This window comes from Bicyclus anynana, chromosome 2 (assembly GCF_947172395.1).
Source record: "Bicyclus anynana chromosome 2, ilBicAnyn1.1, whole genome shotgun sequence".
In the NCBI taxonomy this organism is placed as follows: Eukaryota; Metazoa; Arthropoda; class Insecta; order Lepidoptera; family Nymphalidae; genus Bicyclus; species Bicyclus anynana.
Window position 1 is genome coordinate 7,375,005 of NC_069084.1, and position 21,691 is coordinate 7,396,695.

At 36.5% G+C, this 21,691-nt stretch overlaps 1 protein-coding gene across 1 annotated transcript in view; it reads left to right on the top strand.

Moving 5' to 3' along the window:
- The first annotated feature begins 2,784 nt into the window (after positions 1 to 2,784).
- The window catches only part of LOC112043786 (cell adhesion molecule Dscam2-like), a 176,226-nt gene continuing 157,319 nt past the window's right edge, over positions 2,785 to 21,691 (top strand). The window contains exon 1 of the mRNA XM_024079361.2: positions 2,785 to 2,987. The gene's annotated coding sequence lies outside the window, so the exon portion shown is untranslated. The remainder of the gene's footprint in view (positions 2,988 to 21,691) is intronic.

The window sequence follows — 21,691 nt, forward strand, 5'->3', positions numbered from 1 at the left end:
TTGCATTGACTACTGAACCGATTTGAAAAATTCTTTCACTGTTGTGAAGCTGCATAGCATAGCTTACCAACAGTGAAAGATCTCTGATGTTATAGGCTATATTTTATCCTCGTATTCCTATACAGAACAGAAGCTACGCGTCTGGTATTAGAAAAATAATAATTTAAGCTTAAGGTATTTCAAATTTGAACATGGTACAGCATGGATGGCTGCCCAGTATCAAAGTACAGTAAGATTTTCTTTTATTAAAAAAATTTTCGGTATTAGGTCAAATTGCTTTAAAATAGAGTTTTAGGCTTTTGTAGCCACTTCCAAACATCACGATGATGAGCAGCCTGCATCGAGCAATTCCCTGCGATTCGTTCCCTGTGTCGTCAGTTCACCTGGTGGGGGGTCGACCGATACTGTGTTTCCTAGTGTGGGGTCGCCATTTCAGCACCTTGAGACCCCAACGTCCATCGGCTCTTCGAACTACGTACCCCGCCCATTTCCATTTCAGCTTCACAACTCGTTGAGCTATGTCAGTGATTTTGGTTCTTCTGCAGATCTTCTCATTCTGATTCGATTACGCAGAGATACCAAGCGACCAAGTCTCGGAACCATAAGTCATCACTTCGTTTGTAGTGTAGTTAAATTTTTCTGAATTGTCCTATATTTATTTATAGGATGTGGAGTATTAGAAAGAGAGCCTGCAATTGCTAAGCATGCCATATTTTATGAAGGCCGAAAGTTTGTTAGAGTATGCTCCTACCATAAGTTATCCATGAATACCTAAGTTAGCCAATTATAGAGATAAGTGTCTGTGTGCCTATGGGTAGCAGGCTGCAAGGATCCAGACCCTCAACCGTTCTGATGTAAAAGTTGTTTAATAATTTTGTATTGCATTGTATATTTGTATTATATGCAAGGGAATCAAAATTACACCGGCAAAGACGAGGTCCTCGATATCTGACGTCAATGGGATATTCAGGCCAAAACACCCTTCTCAGGTGGACTTCTCCGAGTCTCAGAATAGACGCCCTTGAGAGTCGTTCCACCGACATTTACTTCTGCTTTCGTGCCCCATCAGGGGATGATCTCGCCCAAACCCCCGATGATAACTCTGAGGTCCCATTTAGGAGCTTACGGTACTTACACAGTCAGAAAACAATAAGGCTACTACTACACTCGTAAAAAAAAATTTTAGTATTGGAAAGCAATGGTTTATAGTACATCCTGTTGCTTTAATGGTTTGATTCCCTTGCGAGATTTAAAGTTGCGTCATAAATAACCGTATTTTTGATGTATTAACGTAGAAGTTTGATTTTTTACAGCTTCAAGGGACTGCAGACCTGTCTACTGTCAGTAGACTGTCTAGTATTAAATCCGATTAAGATACCTACCTCTACACATTTTGAAAAAAATGTGATACTAATACTATAAAGGCGAAAGTTTGTATGGATGTTTGTTACTCTTTAACGCCGATATAACAACTACTGAAGCGATTTGACAGAAAATTGTAATGGATTTCAATTAATTTTTTTTGATACTCTGGATTAACACAGCTACTTTTCATCGCGGAAAAATCCATGGTTCCGCGGGATTTGTGAATAACTGAATTCCACGCAGAGGAAGTTGCGTTCGCTAGTAGCAAATATTTTGAGGTACGGAACTTTAAAATGTAATGATATATACTGACAATTCCACCACACTGCGACCACTCTTTATTATGATTTATTTGAACAATAAACGCAGTTTAGTGCCGTATAATGTCACAGATAATACAATAAACACGTAATTTAACTTTAGAACGCGCTAAATAAACTAAATGTCAAAAACATACAAAATTCGAATAATATTTTACGCGCGTACAATTTGTGTGATGAAGGGCTGTTTCGCGCCAAAACGCTGTCACGTGGTTTTAGGGAGCGGTTTCATTAAACTGCGGAACGGGAAGTTTTATTTATTTACAAGGTGTCAATAAATAAAATTTAATTCTTCTCTGAAAACATGGAATATTTTACTATACCATAGACAAATAGTCATCGATTTCTTTTTTTAAATATTTTACTTCTTAATAATTGACAAGCAGATAATACCTAATCTTAAATAGAAAACCGTCGCCAGGGCCGGACCGTCCATACGGCGAAAGGAGCGGTCGCTCCAGGCGCCAAATCGTAGGGGGCGCCGAAATGGTAAAGACAAGATCGAAAAGAAATTTATGAGATGAATTTACGTGCGCGAAAGGCGCCATAATTGGATCTCGCTCCATTCTAAAATTTACCTCGGTCCGGCGCTGACCGTCGCCCATAACAAATCAACACTTATAGACTATAGTTATAGGACATCAAAACACGGCGATGTTGCTTAGCAGTAGAAATAAGCTAAAATATTATTAATCTTTTTAACATAAAAATGCAAACGACTTCAAAGACGTACGACGTTGATGTTTGTTACTTTTTCATGCAAAAACTACTGATAGGCTTCCTACTTGGCTGTAGAAAAGAAATAAATTACACCCGAGATAAAAAAAAAATCCCGGAAAATGTCATGGATTTCCACAATTTGTGAAATCTTGTTATAACAAAAGTGTGTTACAATGAAAATATATAGGTTAAAAATACAATAAAGAAAGACAAGACTAAAATATCTTGATTTATTTGTTAATTCTAGAATAAAGATACGCATAAATAATAATACTCTTACCATTATTAAAGCTACACCCTTATCTTTCAAACTTGGAACGCGCGCTATCATTTGCAGCTTCCATCCCCATTCCGTTTTCAGTAACTCGCGAGCAGTCGGAGAGGGCGGTAGTGTCGCTCGCTTTCCAGTTTGGCGGGAATGAATAATTCGAACTCTTGAATTTTTTTTTTAATAAAATATTCAATTTTTTTTGATATATATCACAGATAATTAAAAACGTGTGATGACTTTTAGATATTTCTTTAATAAACGTGGTGTTATTATAACTTCGGTTACCTATTAAATATTTATGAGGATTTGCGGTAAGTAACATTTTATTTTACATGAATTTTAATTTCCAATTTGGATTTGAATATCCTGTAGCATAAATTACGATTATTAGTCGTTTTAGGAAGAACGATTTTATTAAATTTTCTAAACGAGTGCGTCATTAATATTTGATTATTAAAAATTAATATAACCGTGCGTTTCCCGCGCAGTGATGGGTTCCGTAGTAATTCTTCACAATAAACATAGACCTTTTTGGTATGATTAAAATATTGAGTGTGCTGATTTTAAGGCTAATATTGATTAATTGTCTCCAAAGAACTTATGTGAACATAATTTCATATTTAAAATAAATATGATACTTTAATGTTTCAAAAATTTTCATAACGACCAGAAGTAGACAGATTTTTACTGCTCTTAAAATTTCTGATTTACGTATTTTCTTATATTTACTACGTTTTAACCAAAAAAATTTTATAGCTCTAAACATATTTTAACAATTAATGTCAAAAGTTTAATTATTCAAAGTGTTTTACAGTCATACTGACAGACAGGTGGACTTCGCGATACTGTATGGTTTTCTTATTACGGAAATAGGACATAAGGAATGCTAAAAGTGGCTTAAATATGGGTACTTTAAACGTAAACTCAAATTAATTACATTTTGAATACTTAAGTAGGGTCCTGCCTTGTGCGTTGTTAATAGCCACCAGCACCCAGCTTTTACCAACTGAGTAGGTACGAGTATTAACTTAACATAATAACTGTCTCTTTAGGCCAGTGGTTAGGAGGCTTCGAGTCAGGAGGTTCGAATTTTGAAATACTAAGCTTTTCTTTTTTTTTCAAGAAATTTTCAGTATTTTTTTAGCCTGGAGTGGGGAAGGTGGTAAGGTTACATCGTCATTGCCTCGGAAAGCACGTTAAGCCGTCAATCCCCTGGTCAATATTATTAACATGTGATAGTGTTCATAAAAAAAATTAAAATTACCATCCTAAGATCGCTAATCTGTATTGGAGAGCGTAGTGGGTCTAAGCTCCATAATATGCCCTCTTTTTTAATGACAAGTTATCCCTTGATTGCGATCTCATCATGATGTTAAGTGAAGATATATGGAAGCGGGCTTTCTTAAAAAAGGTACATCATCATCCATCATCATCATTATCAGCCGATGGACATTCACGGCTGGTCATAGGCCTCTTGCATGGACTTCCAAACACAACGGTATCCACGACGTGATGTCCACGTTCCACCTAGTGGACGGTCAACCAACACTGAGCTTTACGGTGTAGGGTCATCATTCCAGCACCTTGGGGCCCTAACGTCCATCAGCTCTTCTCACTATATGGCTTGCCCATTGCCAATTCAGCTTCACGACTCGCTGAGCTATGTCAGTGACTTTAAAAAGGTACGATACGAGGTTTATTCTACCTGTTCCTCTGACGGTTTCTACGCGTTATTGTACCGGAATGCTAAATCACTTGGCGGCAGATCTTTGCCGGTAACTAGCTACGGCCTATGCCTACCACCAGACCCAAATGTGAACCAATTTTGAAATCGTAAAATTTTAAACTGATCTGCGCTAAGAATCGAACTCACCGTCGTCGAATCGACGCTAGCCAAGTGGCACGTCGATTCTCTATCTACGATACTATACTATTACTATCGACAGGTCACGTGATCAAGATCTGTCATTCCCATATATTTTTCTAGTTTTCGAAGCGTTAGCGATCGTAGACAGAGAATCGACATGCCACTTGGCTAGGGGGGCTGGACATGTCGGTTGAGATTCAAGGTACTATCAACTGCGCCAGAGTTGTCGTCAAAGCCCCTCTATAAAGCCTAATAAAGAGGGAGCTTTGCCCTTGTGTAGGCCATTAAACTAGGCATATAATCGCATTGATGATTATAATAATTTGTCCCACATACTCGTAAGGTACGCGGACGTGATAGCCCAGTGGATATGAGCTCTGCCTACGATTCACAGAGCGTAGGTTTGAATCCAGTCCGGGGCATGCGCCTCCTACTTTTTAGTTATGTGCATTTTAAGAAATTAAATATCACGTGTCTTAAACAGTGAAGGAAAGGAAGGAAAACTTCATAAGTAAACCTGCAAACCAGAGAATATTTTTAACTTTCTTCAAATGTCAAGTCTACCAATCCGTATTTGGCCAACGTGGCGGACTATTAGCCTAACACCTCTTATTCTGAGAAGAGACTCGTGCTCAACAGTGAGCCGAATATATGGGTTGGTATGACGACTTGTAAGGTCGGGTATACATATACATGCTGATTCAGCAGTGACTGGGGAATTCAGTTAGTACTTCAAAATTTATAGTTTGTTTTAATTACTTTAATTATAATTTTTTCGTTAGCATGCGGGTCTGAAATGGGCCATCTCGTTTCGTAATTTACCATGAATTTCTAAGTAGAGTTTGCTCCATAAAGTTAGCGCAGTTAGTGAACTAATTACGTACTCGTACATAACGGAGTTAGGTAGTAAAATATGTGCATATAATATGGACCTTAAGCGTATTTAAGTGTGATAATTTTCAATATAATGATTGATGGGAGCCGTGATAGCCCAGTGGATGACCTCTGCATTCGATTCCGAGGGCGAAGGCTCGAATCCGGTGCATATTAAGAAATTATATATCTTAAAAGGTGAAGGAAAAATATCGTGAGGAAACCTGCATAACTGAGAATTTTCTTGATTCGCTACGTGTTTGAAGTCTGCCAATCCTTCCAACAAAGTGGTGGATTATTAGCCTAACCTCCTCTTATTCTGAGAGGAGACTCGTGCTCAACGGTGAGCCGAATATGGGTTGTTAATGAATGATTGATGTAACAAGCTGATGGTCAACTGGTGGTAATTTAAGTAGCGTTTTCAGCATAGCATCGCTACTTAATGTACCCTAATGTCTGTTATCTGCCATTATAATCTGATTTCTTCAAAGCTTAAGATAATAAGTGAGATCGGAAAGTTCTACGGCTAGTTATACACGACTACTCAACTGCAGGACAGACATAATCAAAATACATAATATCTAAATTCTTGAGAAACATTCATTTCATTAATTACAAAGTGAAATGAGTTCATTTAATGTAATTATATGCGATAGTGCGATAGGACGTAGTAATCTCAAAATCAAATGCAAACACGCCTCTATAGGTACACATATGATGTATTAATCTAAATTGACAAAGCGCTTTGTAGTTAATTAAAACAGAAACCGTTAGTTTGTAATTAATTTACGTATGTGTGTAGATCTACATAATAATTGTTCGTGGTTGTTAAGGTGAAGTGACGTAACTATCACTTTCAGAAGGCTCTCAAGAAGAAATTGAGATTCTATGTAACAAATTTCATCCGGTGCCTACTGACAACCCTTCTTGGATATCATACAGTAGGTGGATGACATTTCTCAGTCGATCTGATGTTCATTTTAATAGGTTGTTAATAAAGACCAAATTAGTGAATAGGCCAGCAGGATGTATGCGCTAAGTCACTTTCATAAAAGGCTTCAAGCTCATTAGAAATTTAATGGTTTTCTTTCGAAGTTATGCTACAAAATATATTTTTTGTACCAGTCAATTAAGTGTAAGTAATTTTCCATATTACTGATATAATAAAAAGAGCTCTTGCCACCATAAATATTCCTGCGCTAATCGAGCCATCAGGAATAAGTCGGGATGATGGCAAGAGACCTGATGGATTGACGCTGATTCCCTGGGAAATGGGACGGGCCCTAATGTGGGACGCTATATGCGTTGACACGCACCGTGTTATTTCATGGAGACAGAATCAAGACCGGAAGCACCAGCAGACAAAGCTGAAACTGGTAAATGGCTCAAGTATGCCTCTCTGACAGAGAGTTTCATATTTGTACCTTTTGCCGTGGAGACCCTTGGGCCATGGTGTCGCAGTGCCAAAAAATTTTACCGAATCATCGAGGCTAGTTGCCTCGACTGGTGACAGAATGGCTGGCTCATTTTTAGCGCAAAGGATCAGCCTGGCTGTCCAGCGCGGAAATGCAGCCAGTATTCTTGCCATCATTCCACGTGGGAATGATTTGTTTAGTTATTAGGATAAGCTAGCTTAAGTTATTGTATTCTTACTGACTATACAAATATTAGACCCGTAAAACTAATTTATTGGCACTTTAAAAACACAAAATAGTCTACTTGAAAATGTTGTTTCAGTATCTGATTTTTTGTTTTTATTCAAATCTTGTTTTTAAATGTTTCTCCTCGTATCCTTTTAGGAATGTTGCCTCTATTAGAGCTCGGGGACACAATATTTGACAGGGGACAAGGGAACAAGGAACGGAGTAAGATATATTATGGACATCGGGTTATAAACAGTTTCTACTCTAAAATTTCTTGTCTTATTTAAAATTTCTGTTGGTTTTAAATATAAAAGTTATATTTGAGTGGCCAAGATACCGGAATCCGAAATATCGGGTATGCAATTAAGTGCAAATATCAAAAATATAAATCTACTAAATATTGAGTACCTACAATCAATCTATACTACTATTGTAATGAGGTAAAGTTTGTGGTATTTTATGGGTAATCTCTGGATCTACTGAACCGATTTTGAAAATTCTTTTATCACTAAAAGCCACGATATCTGTAAGTTTCACCTATATTTAACTCCCGCGATTTTCACGGGAACGGGAACTAAGTGGTTGAAACCGCGGAGCGTTAGTAGGAGAGTAAGTAGGTAATAAGTTTATTTTACTATTATTTGACAAAGTTTTACAATTACATGTTTCATATATAAAAAATAAATTTTATCAGGATTGTGTTAGCCATGGATTTCTCAAGTCTTCGCGAAAATATTTTTTTTACAAATCCTTATAATCACCCAACCAAACGTTAGGTCTCTTTGTCTGAAACCAATCAGTATTCCTTTAATAACATTGTATTGAATACGTAACATTCGAAGTACCAACCAAATAACATTGTTTAAGTAAATAATTGAATTTTGTGCCCGATTTGTATAGCAGAAAGCCGTATAACTAATAAGTGAATTTAATATGGGGTCTAAACGATATCGATTCAATACCTTGGGATCGAGTTCAGCTTTTAGTTTAATATTTGGTTTGGCAGTTTGGCTATAAAGGGCTGAAGTTTCAATTATTGGATAATGTAATTGAGTAAATTTATATAAATTATTCATTAAGTATTAATATTGAAGTACACTTTCAGTTTTGTATTTGAAATTTATATACAGTATTGTATTTGTAGTTTATATATGCGGCTTTGGCTTTGTGTATGTCTGTGGGAATATTGGAATAAAAAACAGTCTAGGTGCTGTACCAGACTATAATAACGTATCTATAAGCCAAATTTTGTTTCCGTTGGTAACGAACATCCATAAATTATAGTTGTTAAGTTTTCTGAAGATTTTCAATTATCTGCCCAATTCTCTCAAGTTTACGTATCGTAAGAATGTTTTGCAAAATATCTAAACAAGGAAAATTAGATGAATAAAATCGGTAGAGGCGTTCTCCAGATATGGCGAAACCCAGAGAAATATGAACTCTGTTTTTTCTCTTCAAAAATACCCCTTTTTGAGATTTATATATACAAATACAAAATTTATTCTTCAAGATTTTAATTTTACCAAGTCTGTACAATAGAAAACTAGATACTAACTTAGCTAGGGTTCTGTCAAGAAAGACAAGGGACTAAAAGGGTTCTAACGAAAGATTTACGCAGAAATTTATATACTTTGAGTTTCCAGTTTTGTTGTTGTAGTTACTTTAGTTACAACAATATATATATCCGGTTCTATAGAAATATGTACATTATTATAAGTTCGTGATGTTGTAGGGGTTTACTAAACCAATTTTGAAAACAGTTTTACCAGTATTGTATTAAACTAGATATACTAGTAAAATGACATTTCAATGAAAGTTGCACTTGTCATTTTACTGACTGGAATTAATAATTGTACAATAGAAAGCCACGTTTTTAGTAAGTTTCATATATCCCCGTATTCTCACAGGAACGGGTACTACGTGGGTGAAATCGCGTGGTGTCGGCTAGTATAATATAAATGGATAAATAATGTAATAGAGTTGTGGTCTTACCAATTTAACAAGTATTTTATTAAAAAATCTTGCCTCATACCTAACTTAGGGATACATCTGGGTCTGTCAAGTTGACGAGGGTAACTCGTGAGGGACACAGAATAAAGTAAGATTTAGTAATAACTTCAAACCGAGTTGCGGATGTCTGCTGTCAGTTTATATCACTTTGTCTTATTAAGTAAACCTCACATTAAGAGTTATTTAATAAATGAAAACCCCTGCAGTGTAAGTCTCCTTTCGGTCTTCCATGCAACTGGCTGTAAAAGGAAACGAAGGCCTTTCTACCTTTCTACCGCCGGTTATGTTCTTCCAGCCAGAGCTGAGCTGAGCTGAGCTTCTTTCGGAGCTGAGGTACGTTGGTCTATGGTTCGTGTCCTTAAAGTCAACCCAGTATGATGCACCGCAAGGACTCTTCAGTAGTTCTTCGCTGGGGTGCTATGTTTGGCGCTTTCCGATATTTTGACGGCCTCCGTGGCGCGGTGGATTTACAAAACGGAGGTCCTGGGTTCGATCCCCAGCTGGGCAGATTGAGATTTTCTTAATTTGTTCAGGTCTGGCTGGTGGGAGGCTTCGGCCGTGGCTAGTTACCACCCTACTGACAAAGACGTACCGCCAAACGATTTAGCGTTCCGGTACGATGCCGTGTAGAAACCGAAAGGGGTGTGGATTTTCATCCTCCTCCTAACATGTTAGCCAGCTTCCATCTTAGACTGCATCATCACTTACCATTAGGTGAGATTGTAGTCAAGGGCTAACTTGTAAAGAATAAAAAAAAAATAAAAAAATAAAAAAAAAATTACATCATCCATCTCGTTGTCTTTGTCATCGCCGAAGGTAACTGACAACCCCAAAATACTTGTGTTTAATGTACAACCGGGGAGTCTCTAGATGTGCTACAGAAAACTTAGTAATATGCGTTCACAAACGAAATATTTTATTTTACTTACAATATTCGTTGAAGTGAATCTTTTCAATTAAAATTCAAAACACCGCAAACGATTGAACTGGTTATACATGTTTATTTTAAACAAAGCATAAACAGGAATGTTATTTAAAATAAAATAATGTGATTACCCTATAAGCCGATGGACGTCCACTACAAGACATGGGCCTATTGGAGGAACTTCCAAACATCACAATTCTGAGCCGCCTGCATCCACCGAATCCCTACGACTCGCATGATGTCGTCAGTCCACCTGGTGAGGGGTTGCCCAACACTGAGTTTCCTAGAGCGGGGTCGCCATACCAGCACCTTGGGACCCCAAAGACTATCGGCACTTCGAGCTATGTGCTCCGTTAATTTCCACTTCAGCTTAGCGACTCGTTGAGCTATGTCCGTGACTTTGGTTCTTCTGTGGATCTCCTCATATTTGATTCAATCACGCAGAGATACTTCGAGCATAGCTCGTTCCATCGTTCGCTGTGTGACTCTGAGCTTTCTTATGAACATAGTTAAAGAGCAAGTCTTGGAACCATAGTTCACCGACAATACGCACTATTCGAAGGCTGTTTTGTCTTCAGGCACTTGGTAATTTCAGACGAATCATATGATGTGTTGATGCATTTCTAGGATACGAGTATCCTGAGTGGTTTGATTAACTACGAAAGTACAAAAGTAAATGACTTCACTTTAAAAGCTTATAATAAAAAACATAACTAATAATAATTTCTATTATTGAGATTGCTTGATACTTAAAAAACAATTTGCATGCCAAATTGGCAAGATATCCTAAGTGGTTTGATTAACTACGAAAGTACAAAAGTAAATGACTTCACTTTAAAAGCTTATAATAAAAAACATAACTAATAATAATTTCTATTATTGAGATTGCTTGATACTTAAAAAATAATTTGCATGCTAAATTGGCAAGATACATTTACCATCTACATCTACCGACCACCTGTATATATAATGCATGTATCTGCAAATAAATAAATAAATTAAAAATAACTATGCAAGGATTGAAGCAAGTAGGACGTAAACTCAACCTACCTGACTGATATGAGATCGGTTAGGTTAGGTTACCACCATTGACATAGTGGCATTCAATTATTTTAAATCGACTTTGTCATACATCAGCCCTTTACTAATAGACTAAGAGCCCGTGAACCCCAGACCTTCGTCATTTTTTATATTCTCAAACGAAGGACTGGGGTTCACGGGCTCTCTATCTATATTGTTTAACATAAAATAAGTCATTGATAAAGATATCTTTCAATTACTTTTAGTACAGGACTCTACTTAATAAAGAAGAGACAGCGGCAGCCTTAACTTTCGGTTAACTATTTTATACGTATAAATCACAACGAACCGTCAAATTATAACATAATGCTGGCTTTAGGTTACTATAAATCATCCTGCATATGGATTTAGCCGAACATAATTTCCCCTGGGTGTTCTCACACAGCCAGTTTATGGTGAACCGTCGTGTTTATTATCTCTATATTATTTTGCTTTGAAAGTTGTAAATACAAAGTGTCAACAGCGCTAGTTATGTTGGTTGATATGTTTTAGAATTCGATAGTTTTGAAGATTTATCATTGTTAGTGGACTTCTTCGTGTTTATTGAAGTTACGTTTCGGTTGTATTCACTTTCGTTTTTATTTGTATGTACGAATGAGTATTATAACATCTATATGTGACATATTTGTTTCATGCATATAATATTAATTTATCAGCCAATTTTTTTATGCCGGCATACTAGGCATAGGTATAGGAGAAGAGACCTGGATCTGCTTAGAACACGCTGTTTCAATGCTTGTTATACTCATAATTATTGGCTGTCTATTCGTTGATAACACTCCCATGATATGCGGGCAACAGGGGAAAGACTACGCGGGTGTGAAATCGTGCGTGCGGGGAAGTGACGTGCACCAGTCGTGGGGTTTTTATTCATCGCTACACGCCCCCCGGCCCTCGCGGACCATCGGAAGTGCTAAGAACTAAGTTGCCAAGCTATAACAACCCATATTATATAATACAATCGAATTTTAAAATCCCTGTTCCAATGTGGTTTAAGATTTAAATATTCAAATTAAGATATCTTCCAACACTACGTAAATTATCGCGCTGTCAAATTATTACATTATGGTCGGCTGAGGATACCATAAATCATCCTACAGGTGGATTTTACTGAACACAATTTCCCTTGGGTTTTCACTGGGCCTGTTTATTTCGATTCTATTTGTATATTATTTGCGTAATGCGTTACATTTACGCCGCTTGGCTGTGGTTGGGCTGCCTCAGGTGTATTGGAGGTTCGAGGTTCAGACATCAGTAGGTAATAGTTGTAGGGTTTGGATTTTTTAAAGATAGAAATTAAATAATTTTAACTTCATCAATGCTCTACCTTGCTACATGTTGATACAAAATCAGTTTTGTAGTTTAGCCAACAGTTTCGGAATATACAAACACACTGACTTTCGCAATTATACTGTACTAGCGGACGCCCGCGACTTCGTCCGCGTGAAATTCAGTTTTACACAAATCCCGCGGGGCACCATGGATTTTTCCGGGATAAAAGTAGTCTATAACACATAATCCAGAGTTAAATTAATGTCCATTCCAAACTTCAGCCAAATATTTTTAGTAGTTGCGGCGTTAAAGAGTAACAAACATCCATACAAACTTCCACGTTTAATAATATTTAAAAAAAATCTCAAGTTTGTGTCAGGAATGCCAACGGTACCGAAACCAGCTTTCGGTACCGTTGGCAGATATTACAGACGGGAATTTTCAAAAAATATTTAGAACTTTTATTAAATAAAATTTGTAATCAATATACCTACCCGAAAAATAAAATTATTTAAAAAACATTTCAAATAAACTATAACATTATGTTATGTATAAATTTTCATAATTCATTCTGCATATGGATTACCCACAGTAATTTCCCCCGTGTATGCTCATCCAACCAGTTTACCACGAGCTTTTATACTTATAACAACAAGTTCATATTTTGTTGAAAGTTTTAAACATATTAAGTGTCAACTATTTTGGTCACGCCTGCCGTAGTACTAATTTCTAGAATTCGGTAAACATAAAGTTTTAGTTGGTTTTATAATTTAGTCAGTACGGATCATGTAACAGAGCCCGTTATTAATTACTCGTGTACGAAGTTTACTAATTAGGCACGTGTGGTATTTTCACGGAAATTTGTATATTTCGTGGAAAAATAATTATACTTTCCTTGTTTTACCATTTTATTTTACTTTGCTTGATTTATCAAAAAATAGTACTCGTACCTAAAAAACCTTATTTTCACTATTTATTTTTTACAGTAATCTCACTTGATGGTAAGTGATCTAGATGTTAAAAATTTTGGCAATGTAAGATGTTATATACCTGACAATTTAATTATTGATACTCTTAAGTATGAAAAACCAAAGAAATACCGGTGAAAGAAGCTTAATACCGACTCAGCATGTTTCGTGTTATCCTTTTCCTCAAAATTCTTTTCTCCTATTTTTGTTTCCGCCACAATTTTCTAGTAAATTTTGAGATAATTTCTCGGAAATAACCCCAGTAAGTACTATCAGCATCAATAATATTAAAAAATATCGTGCAACAAGATACAAACATGCGATGTATCTATCTAATACATTTTAGGTATATTCTGAATTTCTTAAACGCTCCAACGATTTTTAGGAAATTTAGGGTTTTCATGAGGATAATAATAATAATTCGATCTAGCTAGGTTTCAATTTTACAAAATATTCCGAAAGAAAAATACTGAGCAAAACTCGGTCATCCAGGTATTTTTACTTAAATAGACTATGTTTGCGGCTAAAGGATTTTTGGATTTTAAACTTTTAAACACTAAGAAGCTTGACGAGCGGATATACTCGTAATTCCTATGAAGATAATAATTTTCTATTAATAACTTCCCGTTAGTAAATAATTTTATAATTTTGGTCGGTATTACTACATTAATTTATAAGAAATTCATTGAAGACCAATACTAATGAAATCAAAAAGGGACAATGAATGGTTTAAATCTGTCAATACTATAAAAAAACAATATACTGATAAACCTACAAACTGAAATTCAGAAAGTGGGTATTTTTTGGCATTCACTAAAATAAGATTTATTGAATTTCAACTTTAAAGGGGCTAATGGGGAAATTTCCCACGCGGATGAAGTCACGCAATAATTATATGTACCTAACTACATACTAACAGAAGTCAGAAGGTACATATATATATATGTATATATGTGGTGGTACATATATATATGTACATATATATATATGTGGTGGTTCGATCCCCGCCACGTTGGTCTTTTGTCGTGCCCAGTCCTAGCACAGTCTTTCCCGACTAGTTGGAGGGGAACAGGTATATTGGTCATATTATAAAAAATATAGCAAATATTCTTTAAAAAAAAAACATATAATCACACACCTCAACCACAAAAGTAAAACAATGAACTAAAATCCCAGTTAATACCCCGTATTGTAGTACTTTGTAAGTTATTTCAAAAGGAAATTGCAAAAGTTCATGTAAATTATAGGACGCGACGCATTTAAATCATTTTATTGCTGCCGACTGTACAAGGTTCAAGGATTTATCTTGCCTTTTACTAGCAATTTCAAAGGTTGTCACGTGTCAACGTTTTTGATGTAGGTACGTTTGATCTGTTCCTAACAAACTTTCGTAATACCGTTTCAATATTTATTGTGTTATTTTGTAGATGAATCATAACCAACCTAAATAGAAATTTTAATTAAAAACTGTTTTCAAGACTATTCGTGTATGAAATACGTGATAGTTAGGGATCCGTAGAACATTTTGTACAACTGATTACTATCAAGTTAATTTTTCGGGAGTAGCTTCATCTCGATGAGACAATCAACTTTTTTATTTACCGACTTCCATAAAGGAGGAGGTTCTACGTTCGACTGTATGTATGTTTTTTACTTACTATAGATATGTGGATACATAATAGTATATTATTTTATCTATTTTAAATTTGGAACTAATAAACGACGCAACGCTCTCCCGATCAGTCCGTGAGCTCACCCTGGGGTCATGCCTGAAAATCAGCGCTACAGTTACTTAGCTGTAGCATAGAGCTGAGGCAGCGCCCCATTCAGCCGAAGCCTTAGTATTAAGTTAGTATTAATTCTCATGTTTTTTTCTTATTTATGTTATGTTGTTTTGGCTGAATAAATGTTTTTATTATTATTATTATTATTATTATTATTTACGAAAATTCTCGATTTTGGTAGCTAGCTTTCGACGGCCTCCGTGGCGCAGTGGTATGCACGGTGGATTTACAAGACGGAGGTCCTGGGTTCGATCCCCGGCTGGGCAGATTGAGATTTTCTTAATTTGTCCAGGTCTGGCTGGTGGGAGGCTTCGTCCGTGGCTAGTTACCACCCTACCGGCAAAGACGTATCACCAAGCGATTTAGCGTTCCGGTACGATGCCGTGTAAAAACCGAAAGGGGTGTGGATTTTCATCCTACTCCTTGACAAGTTAGCCAACTTCCATCTTAGACTGCATCATCACTTACCATCAGGTGAGATTGTAGTCAAGGGCTAAAAAAAGGGTAAAGAATAAAAAAAAAGCTAACTTACCTAAGCTAAGGTAGAGTTACCAGGAAATAAAAATTTAGGACATCGTGGCTGTTAAGTATTATAACTATCAATCAACAGTAAAAAGAACATCAGGTTAGTAACAAGTTTTGTTGTCTGATTAGCAACAAATAATAACACGACATCTCAAATCATGACTATAAAACTAAAATATCGACACATTCCACCATTTTCAAATCAATAATGATTGGGTAATTAGCTTACCCTCAATTTATAAGAAATAAGCCAACTAATTACACCGAGACCACGATACGCCGAGAGCATTATCTAATAACTGTCTGCTCGGAAATTATTTCTCCATTATCATATAATGAGTCTACTAAGCCGGATCAGGCTAAAATTGATCTCGATACCTTTTTTCTGACATCGCACTAAATGCCTACTTCGCAATAAACTCCAAGAATATACGAGTTTTGTGATCTAAGTAAGAAAATAAATATGAGTTGGATATTCCCCAATAAACGTAGGTATTGCGAAAATCCAGTCAGACGTTTGCTTTTAATAAGCCGTGTAATGATGTCAAATAATATAATAAGCTAACTTATCTTAATAACTAACTATGTTACATGCCGCTCCGCTCGTCGCTCCGCCCGTATTGGACTCGCGGCCTTATTCAACACGTGTACATAACTAGACCGCTGATTCGGCAAATCGCACGGGTGCATAGTGACATGGAAAATTACCACACTTCTTCACTTACGCTCGAAGACGTCGTTAGTTTAATTAGTTTGTAATTTTTATATTAATAAATTCATTTTTAAGAACCAAGAACTCTTTCTTCTGGACACTCCTGCATCGGCGAACGTAAATACTATAAAAATATCAAATCATGCCCACGTGGAATGGTAGCAAATAATATACTGGCTGATGATGATGATGATGGAAATCTCTGATATTTGATGTGGTCTCTCAGGTAAGCGTACACTAGACAAAATTACTCTTAATTTATTTTATTTAACCCTACATATAAGGCGCTCGTCGTACGGTCGGCTTCATGCTCGTGGCGTTAGAGCCGTCCACATTTCACATTTGTTAATAACGAGTCCATTACTTATTAGTAGAAGATGCAGGCTAGCGAGTAAGGCGACCTTATCTTGAAGTGGTACAAAATTATTCTACCTATACCTCTGACGGTTTCTACGCGGTATCGTACCAGAACGCTAAATCGATTGACAGTACGCTTTTGCCGGTAAGGTGATTACATTATTGACTATAATTTTTCTACTAAAAGGTTGCTAAAAAGCATGCTACAAGCATGTGGGTTATCTACTATAATACGCTTTATATATCCGTAATATAGTTTCCTACCAAAGAGTTTGCTAAGAAGCATGCTGCAAGCATGTGGGTTGTCTAACACGTATGGTGTTAGACAACCCACATAATATATCCGTAATATAGTTTCCTAGCGAAACAGAATTGGTCAGTAACGGTAAAAGGGATTTTCCAAACGAATTCTAGGTCAAATACCGAATAAAAATGCTCGTTCCAAACTATGCGAAACGTGAAAAAATACCGATGTTTAAAAAAGCAGATTCCCTCGAACCGAAGACATTACAGAGCATTATCAGTCGGGGAAAAACTCTTGCAAATTTATTCATGAGGTGGTGATCGTATGCGGTTGATACGACCCTCACTTTTATTATCGTGAATGCCTCTTTTAGCTTTGTTTTTACAAGCGTTTTTATATTAAACACATATGACTTTGATGTCCCTTTACGTAATTCAAGCTTGTTTTTTTTTTATACTGCTAATACAAATTGACCAGTCGGTCAATTTGTGAATATAAATGTATAGTAAACACTCGATATATCGACAAAAATATTTTGACGGTCTCTGTGGCGCAGTGGTATGCGCGGTTTCGGTCGTGGCTAGTTACCAGCAAAGATGTACCGTAAAGCAATTTAGCATTCCGGTACGACGTCGTGTAGAAATCGAGAGGGGTGTGTATTTTCAACCTACTCCTAACAAGTTAGCCCGCTTTTCATCTTAGATTGCATCTCATGCAGAATGAGAAGAATGAGAGGGGTTAGGCCACTAGTCCACCACGCTGGCCCAATGCGGATTGGCAGACTTCACATACGCAGATAATTAAAAAAAATCTCTGGTTTGCAGGTTTCCTCACAATGTTTTTCTTTACCGTTTAAGAAACGTGATATTTAATTTCTTAAAATTGACACACCTGAAAAGTTGGAGGTGAGCGCCCCGGACCTAATTCAAACCCACACCCTCCAGAATCGGAGGCAGAGATCTAACACGGCTCTAAAAAGTTCTACTCTTGCTTAAATCAATACAGTAGTAATAGAGAATGCGGCTAGCAAAATAAACGGAAATTGCCGCTGTGTTTTGCACTATTTTACAGAATCCTCCGTTTTCCATTACTCAATTCAAATCGAAGTTATGCAGACGTTCCATAACGTTCGAAAACAAGTTGGAATCGAAACATGTTTTGTCGGAGTTCTGACCCAGATGCGTCAGGTTACTATCGATGATATAACTTGTATTGTTTCGCTTGTATTACATGCAACCCATTTAATTTACAGAGATTACGGTATTTTGGCAAACAACAAACAGATGGACGACCTGATATTAAACATTTTCCATTTTTCACACTACTATTACAAGGACTAGTCCGGGCATTGGTGATTCCCATATTTCTATATGGTGCTGAAGCTTGGATAAGATATATTAGAAATGTGGTGCTAGAGAAGAATTATTCGCATATTCTGGACGCAGTTTCAAACCAACATCTCAATCTTCCAAGAGCTGGGCATCAAACAGCGTATTTCTTCCATCGTCCAATGTTGTATACTCACTTTCTTTGGATACATCCATGCTAATATTATAAAGCTGAAGAGTTTGTTTGTTTGTCTATTTGTTTGAACGCGCTAATCTCAGGAAGTACTAGTTCGATTTTAAAAATTCTTTCAGTGCTAGATAGGCCATGTATCGAGAAATGTTATATTTATCGGCTATGGGCTATATTTTATCCCTGTATTTCTATGGGAACGGAAACCACGTGGCGTTTACTAGTCACACGATAAGACGACCCGTCAGTAGAGCTACTTGTGGTGCAAGGAAAGGTTAAAGACACAAGAGCGCGTGACAGGTCACTTTGGTGGTCGGCTGACCAAAAAACCACTCTCCATCGCCCCAAAAATGTGCTGCAAGAGTTAATCTACGGAAGAAATGGCGGTGGATTGTAAAGCTTGCCACCACCCCTAAATGACTATCATGACCACTTTGTCAAAAGTATAGCGACGGACGGCTTTCCACATCATTGGCTATAAAATTATTTCCTTGTAATACTTGTATTGAAGCATTTGTTTTAAGCTAGCTTCGGTAATTTCACTGACAAAACTACTTCTCTCTCTTCAGACAGGGACAAAGCAACGATGCTTGGTGGCACAAAATGTCACTACTTTTGTCTCAAAATAGCACTGTTTGCTTATCAATTTCTGTCTCAAATTGCTTTAATACTACGAACATTATATTAATCAAGCCATATGTTTCAATTTCATATTTACTGAAATATTTTAACGCTTGTGTTATCCAGTTTATTTGAGATACCTATATTTTTTATACAATTTTGTGACATGGCGATTCTCAAATTACGTACAGGCACATCAAAGTGTTATTATACTCGTCAAAAATTGCTGCCGGATATAAAACGTGAGAGTAAACAAGAAGGTATATCTATGAGTATGATCAAATAAGTATCATACATAGTTAAATATGCGCTTGAATATGTCGGAATAAACGAGTTGACATCAAAAGCGGATTTAAAGAGCAAAACACTATTATTGAATGAAAGTCTGTCAGGTCTAACAATTCCTATCAAGAATGTTACCAATAAACTCTCGAATGGCAGAGAATAATCTTGAGTGAAGTCCCGGACTTGTGACCGAAGGATGTAGGGTTAAAAACTAATTTTAAACTACTCCAAACTCCACTCAAGTCATTCTCCCGGCTTATATCAAAACAATCCATGAAAAATTATCCAACCAAAGGACGGATCAAACTTCACAACAAAAATGAGCTAGACCCAGTCTCTCACTACTCCCCACCTAACTCAGGGAACATTTCGTACTATCTCAGCTTGTGACGAGCCGTCCGATCGAAAGACTCACTCGCGCCGACAAATAAAATAATGATAAAACAATCAATTAAAAGAAGAAAAGAAAAATTAGACAGCTATTTTTTGAACACAACATTTCTCGTATCTTTAAAACTGTAAAGGGTAGGTTTTTATAAATATAAATTGTTAATTTTTTGAGTTATACGAGTAGTTTTGTAAAATGATTATTGGGCTATTTATTTTAAAACATGCGAAAATATAAATAGAAGGGGGTGAAATAGGGGTTGAAAGTTTACATTGATTTCACGTGAATGATGTCGTGGGCGTCCGCTAGTATTTTAAAAGAATGACCAATATTTGCGTTACCCTCCTACGTTGGAAATACTGTGCCAGGCTAGGAGTAGTTGCGAAAATAGTCGATCGAACCTATGACCTTTAGGTGTTAACTACGGCGCCCTTACCGCGGAACTGTTGAGGTTTCTCATTCATTTATTAATGAATGATTAATTAACAAACAGAATTAATTATTTGAATACTTAATTAATAATTTAGCACAATTAATTAACACCAAATATGCTACGAAATTATGCATGAACCTGGTAATAATATTATTCACTCACAAAACATTTTTGTAGAAGCAGTTACGATTACCTACGTATTTTGTCAAGGTCAGAAATAATCAAAGTCTAGCAAGATTGGATATAAGACTTTTCATCTAAATAAAGCGTTAATTGCTATTACGGCTCCATAATACATTTCTTCGAATAAACAAAGAAAATACAAAGAAAACGTCAATAATACTCTCTAGAAATCTCCAGAAGGTTGATCTATACATCTAAAGACAGGCTTAATTGATATGTTGGAATTAGTTTACTTTTAATGGTTTCGTACATATAATATGTATACTTACTTAAAAAGGTAGGTACTAGGTTATTATAATTATAATAAGATAACCTAGTCGATGGTTTTAGTATTTTTATTTTAGCCGCTCGACACTACAATACGATCAATCTTTTTTAAAAATTTTGTCTGGTTGTAAAATTAAAAATACGCGTATTTTTATTTATTGTATACTACCATAGGGGTAGGGTAGGAGTAGAGTAGGAGTATGGTAGAGGTAGGGTAGGTGTAGGGTAGGAGTAGAGTTAGGAGTTTAGTAGAGGAAGGGTAGGTGTAGGGTAGGTGTAGGGTATGGTAGGGTGGGTATAGAATAGGGCAAGGGAATGAGTCAAAGCGAAGCTTGACCGGGTCCGCTAGTATTTACATAATTCTAAAATTGTTAAAATTATTATGATAGATTGACAGACTAATTATATAACATGTTCTAAAATGTTAAATGTTACGTTGTTTCAGGAGCTTAAAGTTTAAGATAACCATTAACCCTTGTTCAGGTTGAGAGACGCAACACGTGGTTAATCGAGAACAATGCTTAATGTAATATTCAGAGTTTGATAAGACCCGGTAATGCATATATGGTGAAATTAATTGGCGACTAAATTAGTTCGTTTGTTCGTTATGAACCCATATTCGGCTCACTGCTGAGCTCGAGTCTCCTCTCAGAATGAGAGGGGCTAGGCCAATAGTCCACCACGTTGTCCCAATGCGGCAGTTGGCAGACTACACACACACAGAGAATTATGAAAATTCTCTGGTGTGCAGGTTTCCTCACGATGTTTTTCCTTCACCGTTTGAGACACGTGATATTCAATTTCTTAAAATGCACATAACTGAAAAGTTAGAGGTGCATGCCCCGGACCGGATTCGAACCTGTCCCTCTGGAATCAGAGGTAGAGGTCATCCACTGGGCTTCGTACCTTCCGACCTTCACAAAATCTATAGAAAAAGGGTTTTTACAAATACAGTCGAAGGATTCTGTTTTTTCCTTTTCAAACTCTTGACGAAACAATTATTCGCAGCAGACTTTTATGATTATTACTTAAAAATAAACCCTTTGTAGTAGGTTAGAAA